We start from the raw sequence: 23,268 nt of genomic DNA on the forward strand, positions 1-23,268 counted from the left end.
CAAAGACCAGTAAGCATTGTCCTCACCGAAAGCAAATGACTTGTATATTCCAGATGACAATTGCAAAAAAAGGCAAATTAAAAAATGGCAGCAAAAGAAAGCTCATCTTTACGGGAGGCAGAGAGGATGTGTCTCCTGTGTGTCAGGGACTGCTTTTGGTGATACGTATAGCAGTTTCTGGAATTGGTGGTAGATAAAACTTATCTCTCAGAACCAAAGCAGAACCTAATTATGAATGAAACACCATGGGTATCCCCCTTATGACCTGGTCCTATTATAATTGTCAATGACTGCCTCTTACTATCCATTAGAACTTTGGGGGGCTAGCTGTATAATCAGGGTTTTGTGAATTCCCAAAATTATAAGGTATTTAACATCACTGCAATCATATCTTCCTGTAACTATGTATTTTGTTGTTTGGAGAAAGAGCAAATCCACTTAAAGCAAAATTGGTGCAAGCTTTTAGTGATTTTTGTAGCTACATGTGAATATACATTTGGCAAATTCCACTGCTGAAAGTTTTCTCTTTTTTTTATATGACAGTAGAAGTTTGCCCCTGTGTTTCTCCTTCTCATGCCTCTTTTCCCTTGTTCCAATTGTTTTTTTCCCCAAAGATTTATTTATGCATGCAAGAACTGGGGTACAGTCCAGAGGCGGGTGGGGGGCAGGTGAGAGGATTCACCAGAGACAGAGTGGGGAACAGAACAGAAATACACTGCTGAGGGGAGCAGCAAGCAAATCAGGAGAGGTCTGCTGTGCCATGTGGGTAGCTCCCTAGCCGGGGATCAAACTCGTGCTATAGTGGCTGCGGACAGCTTCATAGGTTGCTTCTTAACCCCTTGCACCACCAGGAAGGCCCTCTTGTTCCCATTGTTATTGCTCCACCCTTTCTAACCTATTCACTCACCCCTCTGATGAACAGAAGATTCTGAGTTGACCACTCTGTTTCTTGGGAGAATAAACTTTCATTCAGATTTAGGTGATGGGAAAAATAAAGGAACATGCAATTCATTTCCCATTATCTCTGCAACTGGATGATTCTGTTTCAAAAGTGACCTTCCAGGGAACCTAAAAGAGGCAAATGATCAGTGAGTAGCAACTAATGACAATCCAGCAACCTCAAAAGAGTTTTGGACTCAATTATTGGAAGTCATCATAAACTGAGGCTTCAATTTAATGAGAGGCTTTTTATGCCTCTATTCAGGGTGAGGTGATCCATCCCACCTCATAGAATCCCCAGAAAGCAAGAGTATTGCACCAAAACCAACATGCACCCAATTCATCCGAAAGCTTCAAGTCCAAGTATGTGTTTCAGAATCAAGAGAGAGTACCTGCTGCTTAGAGCCCACCTGGTCATAACAGGCTTAAATGAAGATGTTATTAACCTTGGTGTTCTCTGATTGTTGGCTAAAAGGCAGGTCCTTGGTGCAATAATTCTAGTAAATATGTGGTGATGATGTTAGTGTTCTCTCTCTCTCTCTCTCTCTCTCTCTCTCTCTGTGTGTGTGTGTGTGTGTGTGAATATTTATTGCAAACTTATTCTTCACCTAAGAAGTTCTTGGCAGGAATTTAAAATGTAGGGTTATAAACTAATAAATGTGCTTCGAACAGTGCCAGGTTTACAGTCAAGAGAGGGCAGAACATGGCACTATTAAGGATAACAAGAAGAAGAATTCTCTGATGGGAACTCTAATAAATGTAGTAGCATGCTGTAATAAAGAGCACTAGAAAATGGATGAGGTATAACAAAATTATTCATAAAGAGAAATGGAAAAGGATGTCATGCTGAGTGGTTACATGCAGTTATATAGACACTAACAAGGTTATCACGAGAAGCTGAGTGCTAGTACGTCCACATATGTTTTCTAACTAGCACAAAGAGAGACTGTTTTTATCTTGAAGAACAGGAGAGCCTGAAGTTAGAGGTGTGCTAAATCTTGCTACTGATTTTTAATAATTCAGAGCCAAATAGCAATAATGGTTCATGTAGGTCAGTTTAATGAACAAAGCAACCTCACTTCAGCTTGTTTGATGGAAGGTTCTCTGCCGAGTTGTTAACTGGTATACTTTACAGCTATCTCCAGGGTTCTTTTTGATATGATATTATCCTCCTCACATACTGAGCTTTCTATACACCAAAATATAATGTGATGCCACAAGCTAGGATGAAAACACTAAAAGAATTTTCAAATGAGTCCATGAGCACTTGCTCTGAAGCCACAGTAATGCTAGAAAAACAGGCAGTTGCCTTGCTCACATACCTCTCAAATAAAGTTTTCTAGGAACCACAGTAATTCAGAGAGTTGGCTGGGAAGTCTACAGACAATCCTTAGAACCGAGGAGAGAAGTTACCCACATATTTTCATGATCCTATGCTAACCACCATAAAATGGCCACAAATTTGTGTGATTTTAAACAGACTGACTGTGACCAACTCAATAAATAAATACATTGATAAACAGTCATTTTATTGGCAAACAGGACTTGCAAGATCCTCTATTGATGTGAATTTCCTTCATGATAAACTTAGAGTGCAATTATATCAGTGTGCTTTGAATTTAACCCATGGGAACAAGTTTTAACTTAGAGATTTCAGGCAGACTTTTTTTTAGACCACAATCATATCAAGGCATGGCTAGGCATGGCTAGGTATATTGGTGGCGATGTCTCAAGCCAGTAAAAATCATTGGAGGTATTTTTCCTACTGAAACTGGCCCCTGGGAATTTTTCTTCAAGATTCCATTTTAATTGAAATTTGGAGACCAGAAACTGGGAGACCAGCAAGACCATTAACATTGGAATGTCTTGCAGAATTATGCAGCTTGGGGTGCATAATCTTATTGAGTAACCTGAACATCATGGAATAAGAATATGTCTCATTTAGTTTGCCCCTCAAAGGCCTAACTTGATAATTTTGAGTGTTACTAATGTAAAGGCTGGGCAACAAACGTGGGTTTTTCAGTATATTCACTTTTGGAATATTCTTTCTCTGCTCTTCTCTGGCATCTTAAAATGTACACAAACACTTTTGGAAGCACTTAGGAAGGAAAGGCACAGACAGTCATGGGTGAGTGTATGCCCTCTGAATCCCAACTTGAGGACTTTGTATGGAGAGGGCTTCTTTGGCATCTATTGTAGCTCACCTAGATGTCACACCATACCATACAATATCCAGTTACACTCAGCCTCTCCTGCCAGAGGTTCCTAATGGGTTTAATGTGTGTCCCATCCCTCTCAAGCAGCACTTGCCCTGAATTTATTTAGTGGGACTACAGGCTTGGAACAGAGGCAGGGTTCTTACTCCCAGTTTTTAAATGCTATCTTTGTGTGTGCCCGGATTCTCTCAAGTAAACCACCTGCCCAGGGAGGTTGGGTTTCCTGGAGAGTTTTCATGCTGAAAGTTTGCTAGAGCTAAAGTATTTATGAATGGAAAGACTGAGGGTAGGGGGCTGGGTGTGGGGTTCAAATTGAGAAACTGAGTACCTGTTTCTTAACTATAAAAACAAACCACCCTTCCCTCTCCACTAAAGAACCATGCGTACTAGCAGAACAGGTGACAACTTTCATGCTGACAGTAAAGAAGGATTAAATTTCTCCCCAATCTCATTAATTCAAATAATAATGTACAGCTGCAAAACTTACTTGGCAAGAAAATTACTTCACCTGATTTGAACCTTACAACACTGCAGGAGATATGCTGTCAACCCCATTTTATAGGTGAGAAAACCAAGGCTTGCAAACCAGATTCTTGTTGGGAGTAGGAACTTGATTTAAGGGCCTTCTCTCTCTCTCTATGTCCATTCTCTTCTGCCTTCAAAAACAGCCTTAGGTTCTTTGTCCGATATTAAAATCTTTACTTAGGGAAATAGAAAGCAGAGATCTCATGGATGAAGACATAGAGAGGTAAACTGGGAGAAAGCTAGATTTGATTTGTGTCATGACATCAAGCCATGGGGGAGGGCCCTGGTAGATTCCTTGAACTGGGGAAGCTAGTAGGGCCCCAGGGCTCAGGGAAGGAGCAGAAAGTAAATGTCCCTAATAGAGAAGAGAGGAGAGAGGAAGGAAGCTTGGATAAACTCTAAAGACCAACTTCTCCTTCCCAACTTTGCCTCAGGGAGTAATACAACTAGAACCAATTAGTACAGGCCTTAATGCCTTGTACGTAAAAGTGAATAACACTTATTGAGGGGAGACTAATGCAAACCAAGCCTTCATTTCCAAGGAGTGATTAAGACCCTGCTTGTAAAATTCCCTGATTCCCTATCTCCTTGGGTCATAGAGGGCAAGAGTATGTAGAATCCTGGCACAAATTCTTTGGGAAATAATGTATTAAAGAAATGAGCATTACAGAAAGAAAGAAAAATGAGAATTACCAGGAAATGTTTCAAAGACATTGTATCATTGTTGCTGGGAGGAAATGTCACATGTACCTTCAGACTAACAGTTTATATGGTGGAAAATCAATTTTGGAAAATGTAAGCAGTGGCCACAGCCGGGGCCTAGTTAAGATTTGAAATAAACCTCCCTTATGTAGAACATAATTATTTTCTTTGGTTTCTAAAATATTGGCTTCACAAGTAATAAAAATATTTATTTAATGCAATTGATCCTAACCACTTTATCAAATATAACCATAGTCCCAGGCATGAAATTCTGGACAGGCTCCAGGCATGTGGGTGATGTCTGCTGCAGGTGGAGTTCATCTCTTGTTGAAGCACACTGGAGAGACAATCACAGTGATAAGAATGCCAAAAGCAAGTACCATCTCATTCACCATGCTGAATCCCCACCAACCTTGCCAGCCACATTTTATCTACGAAACAGATTTATGGTTCTAAAAAGCAGAACACACTCATCAAATGAATTTATTTTGAATACTGAAGCCAAATTGAAATTTTTCATTGCATCTGTGACTTTTTACAATGAATCTGGATATAGTTTTGTACCCACTTCCAGGCTGGAAAAAGATCTATCTTGCAAAGTATTTGGTCTACCCACCTTCTTCTGTGAACCTTAGAGGCTTCAACCCCCTGACACAAGTGGGTGTCTCCAAAATCTACAGCTGTGGATGGATTTTCAGGGTCTGAGAAGTTAGGTTGTTTGGTCTGTTGTTCTTTATATCCCCTGGCCTGTGAGCAACTGTCACATTCCAACAAATTTTATGTTATTGCAACTTACTTTTGCATAGTGAGAGATAAACAGAATAGGTACTCAATAAAACTTTTGGCTTTGTACCTACTTGCTTTGTACCTAAATTAAACTTTGGCAATATAAAATAAAAGAGATTTTATTCTGGCAATTTTTTTTGACACTGGCAATTAAGAACTAGTTCGTGTAGCCAAAAAATAGGTAATTTAATGTGATTTAAAGCTTAAAAGAAATTTTGGATTTTTAAAACTTTCTTTATTATAAAGTATAATATACACACAAAAACTCACATCAAAAATGTATAGTTTAATGATTTATCACAAAGCAAATCTCTCTGTGACCACTATCTAGGCTTAAAATGCACATTAAAGTGTTCCTTCTAATAGTTATTTATTAATTCAGCAGTTTTTTTTAAATCTCTGCTGTACTGAGCACTATATTACTCATACTTACTGTACAGTGGGACAGATAAATAATATGCAAATAGATGTAACAGGCTCAGCATATGTTGATATGAAAAGAAATTGAGCAGGGTAAGGGAAGGTACAGGAGGCAGCTATTTATATGTAGGGTAACTAGGAGAGTCTCTGAAGGAAAGGGATCATGCTTAGTTTTATCCTATGTCCCTGGGAGGCTAGCCCAGAGTATCAAGTAATAAATGTCTAGCAAGTCAATTGGACAATGACAGAATCAATTATCCAAAATAAAGCAAAAATAAAGCAAACAAACAGAAAATAGCCAAAACAATTTGCAAATTAGTTGGCTTTATGAACAAGGATAGGCAAATGGCATTTAGTCAGGACAGAGGAAACATTGGTCATTAAATTTGGGACAACATGTAGCATTAGGACAGGAAATGTGATTCATTTTCAGAAACTTCCTTCTGAATTATTGCAGTGTGCTAAGATTTTACAAGAACTCTAAAGGTAGGCCCAAGACTATTAACTTGGACAAACAAATATTCACTCATCCCTGTACCTGAACTTCAGCTTCCTGTATGTTTCCTAAATCTGTGATTATGTAGAAGATAAGGATAGTGGGGACAAGTATTATAAAAAGTAAAAAGCTCAAGAAACTAAATACTCCTCAGTTTTGATATTGGCATTGCTAAATAACTTACCTAATATCATTTTAGGGTTTTGAAGGTGAAAAAAATGAACTAGAGATGGAGAGATACTTCCTTCAGTCCTGAAGTTTGGGTCAATCAACAATGTTATTTGACCCAAGCTGTAGAATTACATATCGAGGTGGTTCTGAGTTTCAATTAAAATGGAATCTAAATGAAAAATTGCAAACACCAAATTCCATTGAAAAATAAGTATTTCTAAGCCTTTTTTGTTTTTTGACTTAAGACATCTGAGGATGGGGCCTCCCCTGGTGGTGCACCAGTTGAGCGCTGGGCTGCAAAGCTGCCCCCAGCCTCTGCAGCGCTGGTTCCATCCCCAGCCACTGGCGAGGGTCCCACATGGTGAGCAGAACTCTCCTGCTGCGCCCGCTGCTCCCGTCAGCAGTGTATTTCATTGGTCTGCCTGTTCTGCTCCCCGGTCTGACTCTGGTGAATTCTCTCACCCTCCTGTGCTTCTGACTATACACAGTGCTTGTATAAATAAATAAATAAATCTTTAAAAAAAAAAAGACATCTGAGGATGTAGGTTATCAGGAGACACTTAGGGAGGGGGGAGGGATTTAGGGAGGGAGGATGAAAGGAAAGAAGGAAGGAAGGAAGGAAGGAAGGAAGGAAGGGAGACTGAGAGGGAAAGTCCTCTGACATTGATATTTTGAGTAATATTTAAAAGCAACAAACAAATAGAATTGAAATGTCTATACTGTTCTCACATGACTCATTTATTCTGCCAGTTAGAAAATCAAATTCATGTTAGCTTAACCTCTGTATTTTGTTTCTTTTTATCCATTGCAAATTGATATTCTAAGCATTGCACCCTACACGTAGTAGTCCTTCAATAAATGTATGGTGATGATATTGATTCTACTAAATCCATTTTTAACTTCCTTTTTAATGACTCCTAATAATCTTCATAATTAAGTTAAATCAATAGTAACACAAGTGTGGAATTCAGCATTAAGAAAACCATGTAATCATTCATTCCATCCATCAATAAATATTAATTGCACTTCAGGCAGAATATTTAGATGCTAGGGTTTTAGCTTCAAGTAAGATATATGTGGTTCTTTATCCAGGGATTATAAAATCTAGCTAGAATGACATTTAAAAACCATCATCATTATTATCTTGGTCATCTTTTTCTTCTTTCTCATCATCATCACCATGATCAATCACACATACTAAGCTCTTCCTCAGTGCTGAGCATTCTTAGCATTTTACAAATATTAATTTGGAATCCTCACAACATGTTAAGTATATAATGATATTAGCCTCATTAATATGACAAGGAAATTATAGTCAAAAAATTAAAAAAGACAAAGAGTGAATTTCATTACAGGGCTAAAATTGTTATGAAATATAATGTGATAGTTAAAATGATACCTAGAAGCAGTTATCAGTATAGATAAAGAACAATGTAAGATTCTTTCTCCATATCTCCTTCTTCTGCTTAAAGAAAAAAAAATCTGGGAAGTTTTCATTGATTTAAAATTTTATCTTTCACTTTTTTAACTTTTCAGAGAGAATCACTGGCAATAATGGTTACAATATAACATATACTCGATGTTTTAGAAGTTATTTCTTATGATAGAGAAGGTAATAGAAATTATGTGATGTGATCCAGAACCTTCCAAAATGAGGGAATCGGGCTCACCAATTGATGTAAGCAAAGGTGCTCTCCTTGGGACTTTAGTGTCCCATCTTTCATTTTCTGACCTCACTATATAGACTTCCACATCATCCAGGCCTGCCATTGGATATTAACTGTGTCCAGCAACCCCTGGGACCTAACCAATTTATCATCTACTCTGCTAGAGAGATTTTTGGTTGCTGGCATCCTGTCTTGTGCTGTGGGGTCTAGCGAAGCCAAAGGGTTGCTAATTGCCATGTTAAATTCTCCTGGCCTCAGCTATTCTCTCTTGTGTCTCTCAATCTCCCAGTCCAATTGGGGACATCGTAGGAATTTATCTGCACTCCAGGAGCTCAAAAAGCATTTACTGCTAGTTCATCTGTATCAGCAGAGGAGAAAGGTGGTTTTAGTCAGGGTGGCTGTGCTCTGCATTTTATGATGCTATTTCATAATAGGAGGTTGCAATCTTCTGCAGACTATAAGATAAAAGGGAAAGGAATTCAGAACAACTCGTGTTTGGGGAAACATTTTCTTGAATTTAAGGCTATCCATCAAGATAACAGTTATTAGTTATGCCCTTATCTGACGTTGTCTAAATAAAGTCCATTAACTGACTTTACATTTCCAGGTCTAGTTGCAATAACTTTATTATAGCTGTCAATACCCTGTTGAAAATAATAATTCTAGCATTGATTTCTACTTCTTCTTTGCTTAAAGACCCTTTGACATCTCCACTGAATTTCTGGAGTTTAAAAAATTTGTGACATTGGGTAGAGGATTTAAAAAGTCATCCTGTGAGCAGGAGTCCCAGGATGACCTTCCTTATCAATATTTTAGAAAATTTAAATCCTATTCCACAAAATATAGAATCAGTGACTCAGGGTGAATATTTTTTATTCCTCCACTTTCAAGTTCAAAATTATTTTTTAGATACCATAAAATGTATTTGCATTATTTTCACAAATATCATGCAAACATGGGTATGCCTGATCCATTGTGATTAACAAGGACTCTGTCTCTGATTTACCTTATACATTTTTAAGTTGACTTAAAAACACACAAAAAATAATTTCTTTACAATATATTTTTTAGTGAGAATATGTTTGACATATTGATTTTGTTTCTCAAGAGTCGGAGAGAAAAACAATGTTACTTGCATCAATAACCAAGAACAAAATGGACAAATCTCTCTGGACAAATGTAGGAGAGGTGACTCCAAGGTCTCAGGTATATTTGAATATTCCAAGATGAATAATGTGATGCAGGTACAGGCCATAGTAGTAGTGTGTTCCAAAGGAACATGGATTTGAAGGACTTGTTCTGCTCTTGGGAAGGACATTTTGCCAAATTCCTGTTTTGTGTGATACTTATTCACCCCCAAATAGATGATAGAGATAAATGTCCACTGTTTTGAGCAAGAGGAGTTAAGGATCTGGATTTTATTCCTAGACCAGTCACATCTTTGTTCTCTTCCCTAGTGTGTTTCTTCTCTTTCAGGTAGGAATTATACTTATAGTCTTTTTAGAGACCACCAAACATTATAGAAAAAAAACAAATTCGGAGTCAATAAAACCTGAGGTATGATCCTGACTGTGTCACAAGTAAGATGTGAGAGGCCACCCCGGTGGCCTAGGGATTAAGTTTCAAAGTCTCAGTGCTATCACCACTAAAGCCTGAGTTCAATCCCTGGCCAGAGAATTTACCCACATGAGTCACAGCAGACCTCTCCTGTCTTGCCTGCTCCCCTCTGCAATGTATTTCAGTAGATCTACCTGTTCTGCTCCCCACACTCTCTGGTGAATCCTCTCCCCTCCCCTCCCCCCGTACCTCTGGCCTGCATTTCTTCTATGTAAAAATAAATAAATAAAAAATCTTAAAAAAAATAAGACATGAGATCTTTAGGTAAATTGTTTAATCTTTTGGGTATTCAGATTTATCTGCAAAATAAAGACAAGATTGCCAATCTTGCAGAACTGTTTGTGAGAATTTAATTAAACTTCACCAAATATAGTGACCAGCACAGTGTAAGTTACATTGTAGAAATTTAATTATAATAATAGTGGAACATAAACTGATAATGAAAACATAAGGTTTTGTGACCTGATAACTTTTCTTGTCTTTTTCACAGTGGATGTGATGTCACTTCTAGAGAAATACAGTTTGTCTAGCAAAAGAAGAATTTGTCCTTAGATACTATCCCCCTTTACTAAATAAGAGTGAATTTTATTCTGTTTCTCAGCTTGCTTAATACAAACACTGAGTGGCATGGTAAGGGAATTAAATAGATGAGCCCAATAGAGAAGTTGAAAAATAATTAATTGCTTTATAAGTAGTAGATGCAATAGTTTTTTTTTTTTTTAATTTTCTTTTATAAAGGGCATTTTTGAGCCTCAATCAGCTGTTTGGATTTGCTTGTTTTATACTGTTGTTTTATACTGTTTCAGCTTCAGTAATATGTGGCATTAGGTCGGGGTAAGGTTCCAGGTTTCTTTAATCTCTGAAGACTATAGGATATATGATACGCAGGTGGGAAGATAGGATCCTAAAGCCCTTGAACTCAGTGAATGAGTCATGTGCCCAAGTCATTTCAGCATCACAGAAATCACTTGGAATATGGATGCTGCCTTAGTCAACCTCCAGAAAGACAATAATCCTTGGCTTCCTCCAATTAATTATTTGAGTATGTGAGACAAGACACAAATCCTAAAATTTTTGGGTATGATCTATACATTTTACAATTGTTTTTATATTTTATAATTTAACAATCTATGTTCAATGCTAAACATGTGGTGACAGACTGTACTAAACTTTTTCACAAGTCAGTGTCAATTTTTACCAGTTACAACCTCCCTCGGTCTCTTATTTAATCTCTCTGTCGTATAATTTTTTTTTTTTTAAAGATTTATTTATTTATTTATACAAGCACTGGGTACAGTCAGAGGCGCGGGAGGGTGAGAGAATTCACCAGAGCCAGAGCAGGGAGTAGAACAGGCAGAATGACGAAGTACACTGCTGAGGGGAGCAGTGGGCAGCAGGAGTGGTCTGCATGCCATGTGGGACCCTCCCCCGGCAGTCGGGGATTGAACTGGTGCTGAAGAGTCTGTGGGCAGCTTCGCAGCCCAGAGCTCAACCACTGCGTCACTGGGGAGGCCCTCTGTCATATAATCTTTAATCTGTAAAGGAAATGGCTTTACTAAGTGTCACCAATTTTTTTTTCAATTATTACAGCTGTAATAAAACTATAAAAAAGGAGGGAGTAGTGGCCCCCATGAATTGATCCAGTATGATGATTGTGAGACCCTGAAGTTTGCCTGAGTTCAAAGAACTGACTGTATGAGCTTGGGCACTTCAATTTCTTCACCTTTAAAATGGGAATCTGTGTAATATCAACCCGGAGGTTCTGTGTTAGTTGAATCATTTATATAAGATGTTGGCCGCCTCAATTCAAAAATGCACATTGGTCAGCAATACTAGTGATCGCAGTGGGAGTGACCAGGGACAAAGCCTTCCATTTAATTCTCACAGCCTGTAAACTTATCAGTATCAATATCCATATTTTTATAGAGGAGGTCACTGAGTATCAGATAATTAATGTAATTATTTACTTACTTACTTTTGTTATTTTTGTGTAGGAGAACTGGCGTGTAGGACAGAGATGCTGGGGATGGGTGTTGAGAGGATTCTCCAGAGACAGAGTTGGGAGCAGAACAGGCAGATCTACTGAAATACACTGCTGAGGGGAGCAATGGGTGAGACAGGAGAGGTCTGCTGTGCCATGTGGGTCAGCTCCCTGGCCGGGGATAGAACTCAGGCTGTACATGTATTGAGACTTAACCCCTAGACCATGAGGGAGGCCCATATGTAAGTTTTAAAATTTTATATGACTAGAAAGTAACACTGATTTTGAGGAACTAGGTCTATTTAATTTTAACCATTATAAGGATACATTCTAGTTTCAAAATTCTATGAAAATTCTATTTATGACAATTGAGTTAGTTGTCCCATCTTTTTGCCCCCAAAGCACTTTTGACACAAAACTAGCAAAACATGAATCATATCATGCTACTTTGTTGTTTTACTTGTCAGACCAACAACAGTGAGGTTTTTAAGGATAAGAATCATGGTTGAGATGAGCAAGTGATGCAGATGTGGGCATATAGTAGACAGCTAGATATCTCTCTTGAACAAAAATATATTTTAAGAAAATAAAGGGTCCATAGCCAAAGAAAAAACAATTTCATTGGGATAAATTTGACTTTATGAAAAAAAAAACAACAAAACAGAAAAACAGAGTAGGGAGATAGCTTTTTATCAACAGTAGAATAAATAGACATTGAAAGCAAGATACTATTTAGCCTTGAGGAAGGAAATGGCATACATTTCAGAAACTTCCTCCTGAAACAATTGCTTTGAACTAAGATTTTACTGGTTCTTACAGTGAACATAATTAAAATTAATCAAAATTTTTCATATCTATAGAATTTTTAAACTTAGAGACATTAAATTTGGGCCAAACAGAGATAGTTCAGTTTCAAAGACATTCTAGGAGAAATTCACTATGGTTGATGTTTCATATTAAAATTTATACCATCCATCATCTTAATAGATTATCCATATGATTTGTCCATCACATTATGAGAACAAAATGCTATCTTGTCTCCTTGATACAGTGTCTTTAAAAAAAAAAGAAAGAAAGAAACACCACACTGTTCCTTTTCTACTTTTTTTCTTTGAAGTTGTTCACAGCATACAAGGTCTGGCATCAGGAGTAATTAGAGTAAACCATGCAGAAATCCCAATGGAAGCAGGCAGGTAGGATAGTGTTTGCTGCATTAAAAACTTAAAAAGAAGGTTCATGTTTTAGAGGACGAGGAGGTGAATAAATCCTTACTAGGAAAATTAAATGAGTTGATCGGTTTTACCTGTCTAAATTAGACTCCCCTAGCCGTATTCTGAGACATAATCATAATTAGGAGAAAAGTTTGAGAGGGAATTTTTAGTAATTGACAATGTAGTACAAATGAGAGGCAGACACTTGTTTTTGAAGATCATGACCAACAGTAACTGTGTACTTGAATCACCTACATTCCTGTCTCTACCTCAGGCCTAAGGAAGCAGAATCTCAGCTCTCTAGGGGTGGGTTTAGATCTCTGCCTTGAACAGAAATTGTGAGACTCTCTCTCCAGCGGTGCAGACCTCTGATAGGAGCCTTGCCAAGGAAGTTTCATTTTCCTCAAGCAGCCCTTTAACTTTTTCACTTAATGGTGTTATATCAAATATATTACATATATACTTCTCTACCTCCTTTCCTTATGATGGGAGGATGATGCAAACTAATTAAAAGGAAATATACCAAGAAAATAGGACCTCTGGATTTAGCGTGTAAAAATGTCCCAAACTCTGCAGGAATCTACTTATACCAAACAATTATTCACTGTTGACTTCAAATTCAAGTGTAAGTGGGTGTCCTATATTTTATCTGGCTCCTCCTCACCGTTTGCAATGACCTCACATGTGAACTGATGCAGAGAAAATGACATGTGTGCCCTAAAATAGTGTAATTAGTCTAAATCTTAAATATGTTTCCTTTGTTTCGAAAATAGGGATTCAAAAGGAGCCCTAATCATGTAACAGTACTTTATGGATATTTTTATAACTTTCCATGTTTCACCTTTAATTCAATTCAGTGTTGTCATTGGTGTTTTTAAAGAGCTAAGCTTTTATTCATATGAAATAGTCTGACATCTGAAAATAGTCTGAAAGAAACTTAACTGCCCTTCAGACTCAAAGTTGTATTTAATTTTCCACCTAGAGAAGTGAAGTAGCTCTTTAAAAAAAAATTACCGATACCAAAATGGGTGTAGCTACTGTGACCTTCAGGAAATCAACATAAAGTAGGTGATGATGATAAGATCTCCCCCTATGGAGAACTGTTTCTGTGTTCTAAACAGGGCAACAGGTGTGGCCACAATTCAAACAGATGTTTCCACATGTGGGAGTTGGGGTTTGGGTCTCTACTTGCTCCCTCGGCCTTTTCCTTTATATTATTCATTGTGGCAATGTGTTTTCATGTGTTGCTTTACTTTATGCCTCTATTTGGTAGAGCTATGTGCTGTGGAAGTACATTTTCTTTTATAAAATTGTTGTTTTCTTGCTATTTTAGTCTTACTGTTTTGAGATTCCAGAATCAACTCTCTAATGCTATGCTGTATATTATCAGAGGGTGGGGAATCAATGAGAGTAGGGGAAAGAAAAAGGGAAAGGGAGAGAAAGAGAAAGAGAGAGAGGCATTTTTCCTAAGGAGGACGAAGCCCTTAGCCAAAAGCACATGACCTTGCCCTTGTTCTGCTTTGACACAGGAAGTTGAGCTGCCCCAGGAAGTCATTAACAGACCAGTTGTGACTGTTTTGTCAGGACTTATTGTTTAATTGGATCACAACTTAGATCCCAATTCTAGAATCCTTTTGGCACATGACATAATTCTCAGTACTTAGTATCAAAAACTTGCTAGCAGCTGCCTATGTAAGGCAAAAAGCAAATAAATTCAATATTTGAACTAATTTAATATTTTTTGAATAACAGACTCAGCATAAAAAGTTTTTAGTGATCAATCACTCAAAACTTTTTATGTTAAGTAATTGCACCCTGTGACTCCCAAATGCTCCATTTGGCTGAAGACTTCTCTTGAATCACATTAAGTGCTCTGCACCATGTCTAGAGAATGACAAGTCTCCAATGCTCCCATCAGCATATCCAGATTTGAAGATGCTTCCTCAGTGTTCACGAACTATGACCTGAACCTCGACAGGAGGAAAGCTGAATTCTAGACCTGAGCATTCAGAAGACTTGTGACAAACTTGCTATATTTGGCTCTAATAGCTTTGATCCATCAGAGCTGGGATTTCTGGGATTACATCACAGAAATTAATGCGATCCAAAAGTTAGGAATCTATAAATTCAGAAATCTCACACCATAAAACATTCTTCCTTCTCACTTTGTTTATATTTCAAGTGCTAGATATTCACAGTATAAAATGCCAAAAGTTTGGGACTTACCACTCTTCAAGAAAACTTGTACTACACAACAACGGATTTAATTGAGATTTTCCCACAAGAGAAGCAGTCTGCATTCCATTTTGCTTAATTTTATTCCACTGCTACTAGTGATGCTACTATAGATGTCTTCTCTTTTCCTTCTTTCATTCCGTTCTTTAACTTTTGTGTTAAAATCCATCAATTTTTTTCACTAGTATTTTCCTCCATAATCTTCATTTAACCAAGTTCAGTGCATTGAGCGTCATTCACTCTTTATTTCCTATGCCAGTAGAGTTGTGGCTTTGAGTTTTCAAATTTCAGGGCCCTCCTGGTGGCACAAGGGGTTAAGTCGCAAAACTATGAAGCTGTTGGTAGTCACTACAGCACAGGTTCGATCCCTGGCCAGGGAGCTGACCCACATGGCACAGCAGACCTCTCCTGCCTCGCCCGCTGCTCCCCTCAGCAGTGTACGTTAATCTGCCTGTTCTGCTCCCTACTCTGTCTCTGGTGAATGCTCTCACCCCCCCCCCCCCACCACACACACACACCTCTGGCCTATGCCCCAGTTCTTGTATGCATAAATAAATAAATCTTTAAAAACATTCATTATTTATTTTCAAAAAATTTCCAGACTATCTCAAGTATGATGCAAGCTATCAAGAAGGGAGTGTATGAATATGACACACTACCCATATTGTTGAGGTCCAAGAAGGGCACAGGAGGAAAGCTTTCTCAACTAAGAAAATGCACAGGACTCGAGAGCTGTGGATGGGAGGATACATAAATGAAACTGCAAGTAGTGAGCACTGCATGAAAAGAAGGTAAATTGTGAGTGTTGAGCAATAAATGATAAGGCAAGGATCCAACTGTAGAGGACGTTATGCACTCTAATGGGGTTTGCTCCTTATCCTTTTTTAAAATTAGATTTATTTATTTATGTATACAACAACTGGTATGCAGGCCAGTGGTGCAGGGTTGAAAGGATTCACCAGAGACAGAGTGGGGAGCAGAACAGACAGATCTGAAATACACAGCTGAGGGGAGCAGCAGGTGAGACAGTAGAGTCTGCTGTGCCATGTGGGTCACCTCTCTGGCTGGGGATCAAACTCATGCTGCAGTGGCTGCAGATTGCTTCAGAGTGCTGTGTCTTAACCTCTGTGCCACCAGGTAGGCCCTGGTCTTTATCTTTAATGATAAAGGGCAATAAGAAAAGTATTTAAGAAGAGAATGATGAGATTTCTATTTCTAAAAGATCACATTGACAAACACATAGAGATTGGACTCGGGGGCGGGGAGGAGATAAGAGATTTTGGTAGGAGGTTAATTTAGTAAACTAAGCAATAAGTAGTGCCCAAAAATCAGATAATAATTATGCAAATAACTAAGCAGTTGCAACACATGCATTCAGTGAGTAGTTAGAATATAAGAGTGACTGACAAAGTGGTGAATGATGGCTTTCAATTTCCGTGCTTCAGAAAATAAGGGAATTGTGGACATGATTCATTCACTTACTGAGGAAAAAAACACAAAGTGGAGATTCCAATAAGGATAGGGGAGCAATTCCACATTGGATCTATTGAGCTCATGGTGCCTGTTTTACACTCAAGTGTCTATATTCAAATGACTGATGGAGTCACAAGAACAGTATCCCTCAGTCTACAGAGGCTAGTGAGTTCTTGAGGATAAATGAAACCACCCAGAGAGTGATTTGAGAAAGAGAGCAGGGAGTTCACGGCATTTGAGACGTGGACAAAAGATCACTGACTCATGAAAAAAATAATGATAAAGAAGAGTCACAGAGGTAAGAATAAATCAAAACGAGCATTTTGTCACCAAAAAAGGGAAGAAAGAATTTCAGGAAGTTCTCACCACTACCAAACAGAGAAGCAGGTACTGACAGGTTCATTGCAGGCAGCAGCAAGGCAGTCACTGGTGACTTTGCCAGAAATGGTTTCTTGGGAATGATTGTTATAGACCTCATTGTAATGAAATTCGTTGAGTCAGTTTCGGTAATTTGCATCTTTCAGAGAATTTGTCCATTTAATCTAAGTTATAATGTATTGTTACAAATTTATCATAATATTCTCTAATTATCACTTTAATCTCTACAGGATTCTTAATGATGTCCTCTATTTCATTCTGGATGTTGGCAGTCAGTCTCTTCTCTCTATCTTGATTAGTCCAGCTAGAAGTTTATCAATTTTATTTATTTATTTCTCAAGACTTGGCTTCACCAGTATTCTCTACTCTCCATTTCATTAATTTTATCTTTTTTTTTTAAATTGCATTCTTTCTTCTACTTTTTCTGAGTTTAATTTGCTCTTTTTTTCATTTCTTATTGTGAGAACTTAGATCATTGATTTTAGAATCTACTTGTAGTTTTAAAGACTCAGTCCTAATTCTAGGGCTTACCCCTTACCCCAAATGAGTATCAATGACTCTCAACTCTAGCAAGTAAGAGCTAAAACTCCTTGAACCTTGTGAATTCTGGAAATTGTCCAACTTACCATACTTTAGTCTTGCTTTATCCATCATTACACATGTATCACATAACATATTCAACAAAGACTCAAAGGCAATGCTACACAAATGTTTTAGAACCTTCTTTTGCAATGGTATGGTTAGAAGACTACAAGAAGTTTGTCATTTCTGGAGCATAAAAATGGGAAGTAGTGAGTGAGAATCAAATATGTTAGAGAAAAAGGCAAATATCAGGCTATGAAGGGCTTTGCCAGCCACATTAATGAATTGGACTTTATCCTAAGATTAAGGAAAGCTGCTGAAATGTTTTTAGAAAAACATCTAATATATAGACAACATAAAGAATAGATCGGGGAGATTACAAGACTAAGGTCAGGGCTGTTTTAACATTCCAAGAAAGAGACACTGACTGACTGAACCATGGTTATGATGTCTGGAATGAGAAGGAAAAGACAAATTTGATGAGTAGTAGCAATACCTCCCACTTTTTCAGTGCTTGCTATATTCTAGACTCTGTTCTTACTAGTTTGTGTAATATGAGCTCATTTATAACCCTCATAACAACTTAGTAAGGTAGATGGTTTTGTTATCCCAATTTAATGATTAGAAACTATTAGCACATGACTGAGGTACACTCAGAAATCCCATGTTCTAATGGATCTAGTCATCTGTATATACAAAGGCAAAGGAACCAAACTCACTCATAGTGTGAAAAATATTTAATAGAATTAATATGTATAAAGAAGAAAGGATAGTTCTCATAATATTTTCCAAAACAAACTTCCCAAATTACCTATCCCCTTATGGGCAAATGCATAAACAACAGGATCAGCCTAAAGCAGGACTGCTGAGGCCTGGAAGCTTGCCAACTGTCTAAGTCTCCTTCTTAACAGTAAGAAAAGGGTAAGGCAGCTCTGGGACAAAAGGAGCAAAATCAAAGTACAATTCAAGATCATGCTGCTATCATATCTGCCAAAGCCAGTTTTCCCATATGGCTCTCCTCTGTGTGTCTCCTTTCAAGTCCCTCCCAAGTCCATGGGTGCAAGTCAAAGGTAGAGAAACAGAGCTTTTCCCCCTACCTTCTATGTTATATGCCTTCACTTGGCCATACAGCTCCACCCCTAGTTCCTAGTAGCTCTCTCCTCAAGAAGAGCTGGGCCATGCATGGTGCACTGTGACGTGTAATCCAAGAGAGCAGTGTGTAAGTGGGGGTAGGGAAGATGGCACCTCCCATTTACATAGGTGCATATGTCATAGAACTAGGTATACCATGCTTAACCTACATTACACAGCCAATAGTGGCAAACTGAGACCAATCTCAGACATCCTGCCTATATACTCTTCATAACTGTATTGTACTGCTTCAGATGGTTGCTTGATTTTATAATTCCCTGCCTACTTTGTCTTATTTTTGTTCTTGATTGGAAACTCCCAAAAAAGCAAAGATTATTTCTTGAAGTTTGTAACATCTCCAAGGGATACGGCCATACACTGGACAGACAGGAAACCTGCTCCCCTAGACAGTCAACGAGTAGAGAACGAAATAAAAAGACCATATCAAGGAATGTTATGAACAAATAAAAGGAAATAAGCTAAGGAGTTTCTGTGGATAGGGAGTCAGGGGAGTCTTCTCTAAGGAGGTAACTTTGAACTTGATTCATTCAGGAATGTGAGGTGACCTTTTTCTAGGATGAGCAGGAAAATCTGTGTTGCAGAAACACTGAGGGAAAATGGTGTGGGATAATATCAGAGAGGACTATAAAGCCACCTCCATTTCTAGAGCAAGTCTTATGAGAAATTTATATTTTATTTCAAACCCAATGAAAAGTCAATGGAAGGTTTTAGTGGGGGAGGAAAAGGATGATAATATCTGATTTACATTTAAAAAGAGACTGACAGTGGAAGGGAAGGAAATGAAAAATTAGAGAAGAGAAACCTAGAATATGAGGTATTTTTGTTCCTTAAAAGTATAATCTGAGATATGGCTGTGTTTTAGAGTCATTGGAGTTTAGGAACAGAAGAAATTTGAAGTGAGGATGTAATTTACTTGAATGTTCAAATCTTTGAGAATGATAACTGTTGATGATGAAGAGATGTGCTATGTCATCCAGAAAAGGGAAAGAATATTTAGATTTTAAAAACTTAATAATGGAGACGATTTTTGCTTAAGTCTATGATGTGAATGTTTCACGAAAGAAAGAAAGAAAGAGTGAAGGAGTGTGGGAGGCAGTGAGGGAGGGAGAAGAAGGGAGGAAGCAAGCAAGAGAGAGAGGGAGGTAGGAAAGGCAAGAACAAGTAGGGCTGATGAGTGATGATTATGAGAAAATAGTTCAGCAAATCAGTGCAGCACTAGTGTGCAATGAGTAGAATGTGTATCTGGAAAATAAAGGTTGATTTCATTTAATATCAGGAAATATAGATGGAGGAAAACAGTATCTATAGACTATAGAAGAGAAAAGCTAATAAATGAATAGGTGTTTCACAGTCCACAATAGAATCATGTCTCAGAAGATAGCCAACCTAGACAAGAGATAGGCTCTACCTTCATCCACTCCAGGTCTGTCCTAGCGTTTGCGTATAACTTGATTTGGAACGAGCCCATCTGACAGTTTTGGAAAGAGTAAATATCCGTGTCCCATTTATAAAAATATAGTGGAGGCTGAGTGTAAGAGCAAGGGGACTGAGGGAAAGACAAAGCATCTTGATTAACTCAGAGGTAAGCAAGGCTAATATGGCACAGGGAATGCATGGTGGAAACTGGGAGACAGCAATCCATACATGAGGAAACAAAGAAAGAAGGAATTTAGAGAAGGATGGTAAAACTTTCAAAAAGGGTAGAGACCAGACAAGGAAGCAAGCATAGGATGTGGATTTTTGATGTACTAAGATACTGTAATACAATTGAACATCAGTGAAAGAACTGAATATATTTCCTTGTCTATTAATTTGGTAATCTGATCAAAACGCATATGGGTTTGTGAAAAGATAATAGATAACAGAGCCAAAAGAATTAGGGTAATTTTCTTTTTTTATACCATCTAACTTCTATACATATGAAAAGTAAATGTTTCCACTAGGGAATAAAACACTCAGCAAAACCCTGTTTAGCATCTATGAGCAGGTTTGTCATATGGTTACTAAAATGAGTTATATTCAATCTTAGGTCTGGATGTTCATTTGGTACCTCCCTAGATGCTGGCCTTAGGGACTGCACACATCTGCTGGAAGTCACATATACTCTATGAGAATCAGAATTAAAAATTATAGCTGTTTCATCTAATAAGACAATAGGGAATCTCAGCTATTAAAGCCCTGTAGGAAAACTTTTCTCAATAATGTTTCAATCACAATCCATGGGAAGATATCAGGTGCTATTGTTTTAACTGATGTGTCGGTTCATTGCTTTACAAATGGTGGGCACACGGCAGCACTTCAGGGGTGGCACATTTCCTTAACCCACTCGGAAGAGTATTAACCCTGAACTCCCAGCCAGGCATCCATCAGCTGACCCTCCTGGGGCTGTCATTATTCTCTAACCTGCCTCTTTGCTCCAATCAAGCCACCCTGCTTACTATACTCTGTCTATGACTTGCTAATTTTAGTACCTATTGCTCCGAATCATAGCATGTCAGAGCTGAAAAGGTTCTTAGAGGTTTAGACCAGCCCTCCTCAATTTACACCTGAGGAAACACATTTCAGTAGTCCTTCAAACCCTAGCTCAAAACTTACTTCCCACAGATTGCTTTCCCTGTTAAGTTGTAGCCAGCTCTGAAAATGACTCCTATTCTTTGTATTTCTTTTGCTATAATAAGTTCTGTTTTGTCCAAGAAGGATGTCTTGGATAAGTAAATGTGCTTCCCTTGGCCTCCATTTCCTTTATTATAATAGGAAAGGACTGGATTTGGTGATTTCTTAAGATCCCTTTATTCTATGATATATTTTGATTCTACAAATTGGTCTTTGAAGTCTGTTTTTTGTAATTGTTGTTGATCATATATGCCAGCAGCCCTTGCTTTGCATGATACCTATGAACTGAAAGTGGTACACACACTGGCAGCTGTTCCTTCCTTCCACTTTCCGTGGTGTTTGAGGTCAAATGTCAATTACCACAAAACTGCAAAGTTGAGAGTCAATACAATATGCATGTGCTTCAGCAATACTGCACAGTGCAGAGCAAAAATTTCCTGTATTTTTCTACTCCCCAGGAGTGAACATTTGACGTTTTACCTTTTAGAACTCATTCCTAGACTGAAGAATGAAATTTTCCTTTGTAGATAAACTGCAATTCAAGGATATTTCTTTCCCTGGTGACCACCTCATTAGTCTGATGCAGCCAATCAGGCATTCTCCTTCTTCCTGGAATTTACATCTTGGGTCAGAATGACATGAGGATTGAAAAGTCTGCACTGACTGGATTCATCTGATGGCATTTTTTCTGTGGATGTTGCTCACTGATGCCTACAAACTAGTTCCTTTTGGAACTGATCGGGTTCCTGTGCTAAGAATTACCCTACTTCATTCATTGAATTCCCTTTCACTGAAGTTATGTGAAATTGATTTGTGTTGTGAGCAACAGAAAGCACATACCTGATTTAGTGTTTCTGATTTTGCTAGAACCAGCGTATTTAATTTCCTACTACAAACTTCAGAAACTAACGTTGTAGTATTTCCTGATTGCCCTTCCAGGAACTATATAGTTGTCTTGTTGAATCCCTAAATTCCACTTATCTCCACTGAAGTTTTCATCTGAAGAAAGTATTGCTTTCAGATTTTTGCATTTTTACTGTTGGTTCTACCATTCTTTTGAGTATTAAAGAATAAACCTGCTATTCATTTAAATCACTACTCTGTGCAACTGTTTGGTTAGATGAAAACTCAGAATCTTCCTTCTACAAAGTTTCATGTGATTCTTTTGTATTTGTTCTTTTTAATTTCTTTTAATTTTGGGGGTATAATAGATACAGCCTATTTATTAGGTTATAACCCAAAGCCAATTGCTGGCATTCACATTCACGCTGGTGTTGTTTATTCTATGGATTTTGATAAAATGACATATTTACCATAGTATCACACAAAAATAATCTCCCTACCCTAAAAACTCTCACTGCTTCAGCTACCCATACCTTCCCTGGCAAACACGTAGTGAAGTATGAATTGGATCTTTTGCTCATTTTTTTCTTGTAGGGGTATTTGTTTCTTATTGTTGAATTTTTAAGAGCTCTTTGTACATTTAACAGTGTTTTTAACAAATCTGTCTTTTGCAAATATTTGCACTCTGTGACTTGTCTTCTCACACTCTTGGAAGTGAGCAGAAAATTTAATTTTAAAGAAATCCAGTTGATCAATTACTCCTTTCATGAATCATGTCTTTGGTGTTATAAAAATAGGTCACCTAAGGTCACCTTGATTTCTCCATATTTTGTAGGCATTTTATAATTTTGTATTTTACATTTAGCTTTCTGTTCCATTTTGAGTTAATTTTTGTAAAAGGTGTAAATTCTGTGACTACATTCCTTTTCTTACATGTGAATATTCAGTTGTTCCAGCTTCATTTGTTGAAAAAAAATCTTTTCTATAATATTGCCTTACTCCTCTATTAAAAATCTGTTGATTATATTTATAATTCCTTTGTTTTTGATCCCATAGTTACCATTTTAAATTTTGTGCTAACTCTTCCCTGGACTAACCCAGTATCTCCCCATTCATGCTTATGATGGCTGAGTCCTAGATTAATCTTCCTAAAACAAAGCTGTAACTGAACTATCAGTGACCCCACATTGACAAGAAGCATTCGAAGTTATAAAGCCCCAAAATCATGAAGTTGGAAGGGCCTGAAATTATCAGTCTAATT

The sequence above is a fragment of the Talpa occidentalis genome, unplaced genomic scaffold (genome assembly GCF_014898055.3).
Source record: "Talpa occidentalis isolate TD23 unplaced genomic scaffold, MPIMG_talOcc4v2.1 talOcc4.9, whole genome shotgun sequence".
In the NCBI taxonomy this organism is placed as follows: Eukaryota; Metazoa; Chordata; class Mammalia; order Eulipotyphla; family Talpidae; genus Talpa; species Talpa occidentalis.